Source organism: Triticum urartu, chromosome 5A, assembly GCF_056163025.1.
Source record: "Triticum urartu cultivar PI428250 chromosome 5A, HENAU_Tu73, whole genome shotgun sequence".
In the NCBI taxonomy this organism is placed as follows: domain Eukaryota; kingdom Viridiplantae; phylum Streptophyta; class Magnoliopsida; order Poales; family Poaceae; genus Triticum; species Triticum urartu.
In genome coordinates, this window is record NC_141877.1 from 25164182 (window position 1) to 25166383 (window position 2202).

Genomic DNA, 2202 nt, shown 5'->3' on the forward strand with positions numbered 1-2202 from the left:
CAGTTTTTGGTCAAGTCTTTGCCTAGTTCAGCACCATTATATCCTAGCCGGTAGATGACTTCATTAATTTGAAGTCGGGCCTTGTACCTTTTATCTAAAAGATGCAGCAGCTATATGCGGATTGCATGGTCTGGAAAATAGAAATCAGAAACGTTGAGTTTAAACATAGTCCATGAACTGAAACTGTTGTGGCGCATGAGATTGCTAGGATATTATTTACTTTGTGACTGGGTCGATGAGCCCCCTAGCTTTCTCTTAAACCATCTTGCAAACAATGTAACTATTATTTGAAATTAAGGAAATAATAAAGCGCATCACAACTTCCCGTAAAAAATTCTAGTAGCTTCTGCATCCTTGTCAAACAATTAGCTTTCAATGGTATAAAAAATATAACTTATAATTTCATATCACCTACTCTCTTTGTTCAGGTGCATTAGTCATCTTAGGTTGTGCACCGTGAGCAAGGCGGAGGGGAAAACGAGAGAACTTAATGTTCATTTGCTACTCCCTCTGTAAAAAAATATAAGAGCGTTTAGAATACTAAAGTAGTGATCTAAATGCTCTTATATTTGTTTACAGAGGGAGTAACTAATAATATTGCATGCAATGAACTGACCACTGAGTGTCATGTTTGGTAGTCTCAAGTCATTGAAAATATACACGTCTCACATCTCTTATTGGTTGATTCCTTTATTTATGTCAAGAAAGAAGAAATAAGATAAGAGTTAATGCACCGCGCCTAAGTGTTTTGGGATTACTTGATTTTCATAAGGTGAGTTATACACCTAGCCGGAGGGAGTATCTAAATAAGGGAACACAAGGGTAACACACAAATAGTCCCTCCAAGGATAAAGTTTCTATCAAGACACATGATATTTCAGCAACGGAAACTAAATCGACAAGTACATTAGGCTGCAACAACAAATATCGCATTAATAGTTCAACACTAGGGACTAAATCGAGGACTACACTAGGCTGCAAACAAGTCACAGTAGTTCAACGTTCAGAGACCAAACCAACAAGAACACACTAGGCTGCAATAACAAGTCAGATGACAGTTTAACAATAGAAACTAAACTGATAACTACATTAGGCTGCAACAACAGTAAACTCCACTGTGCATGCAGCTGCCCAAGGATGTTGACATTTTCCATTTGCCGCCGACGCGCTATCTCCTGCTCTGCACAGCAGTCAACTCTGGATTAAAAATTGGTAGCAGCAAGTAATTTCCCCTCTCAAACTGTATATTCCAGAATTGTTCAAGTACTACTTACCATTTACAGCTTGCTGCTCTTAGATGGGCAGGACTGAGCCTTCAGGCATAACTGAGCCTTCAGGCATAACTGGGCCTTGAGCGGGACTGGTCCTTCAGGTGGGATTGAATTCCCATCTACTCCCTCCGTTCCGAATTACTTGTGTTAGATTTGTCTAGATACGGATGTATCTAGCACTAAAATGAGTCTAGATACATCTGTATCTAGACAAATCCAAGACAAGTAATTCGGAACGGGGGGAGTAATACATAGGAAACACTACCCAATGCGCTATACATATAGAGTGAGAAAAATGTAAGGAAAATGAGTTTGTGGCCAAATTTACTGAAACCAAAAGTAGAACTAATATGTAAAGCTATAACTAGCTGGGTACGGAGTGTTGATTTTGTACTTGTAACTATTGAAGTCATATTTATGTAACCCATTCGCATTTCAGTATTTTGAGTAAGTAGTACAACATATATGTAACACTATATTCATGTGTGTATCACACTGTACCTCCTGATCTTTGCCCCCCTGAAAAAAGCTTGACGCAGGAAACTCACGGGCCATGCCTCCGTGTCTTGATAGGATATCCCGACAGGATGGCCTCTTTTGTTGAATATAGGTGATCCGAAACGAGCAAATGAATGAAAAGGAATATTGAATATGAATTTGCTCCATAGGCCTTCTTCCCCATGGCTGCCCAAAACAAACAAACAAACACAATACATGAGAGCTCTCCAATCTGACCAAAATGCAAGATGATACTAAGAAGTTTGATGATATAGTATAGTAAAGCTTACACGATGTATCCTGGACAATAAGCCGTTGGCGTGAAGAAAGCCTCTTGCGGAAACATAAAAGCATACACATTCTCCAATTTTCCAACAGATCTAGTCTAAAATTTGACTGGTTGCACATAGCCATTTGCTTGCACCTGAAGAAC

The 2202-nt window shown here is 39.2% G+C and overlaps 1 long non-coding RNA gene across 2 annotated transcripts; it reads right to left on the minus strand.

Annotated features, from left to right (window-relative positions):
• Nucleotides 1-875: 875 nt before the first annotated feature.
• Nucleotides 876-1962, minus strand: LOC125526666 (uncharacterized). Of its 2 annotated transcripts, XR_007291840.2 has the most exons (3): nucleotides 1773-1962; nucleotides 1275-1544; nucleotides 876-1180 (listed from the first exon to the last, which is right to left on the minus strand). It is a non-coding gene; the product is annotated as an uncharacterized LOC125526666 (long non-coding RNA). The 2 variants fall into 2 exon arrangements; XR_007291839.2 differs by having other exon boundaries at nucleotides 1275-1962.
• Between the last annotated feature and the right edge of the window lie 240 nt (nucleotides 1963-2202).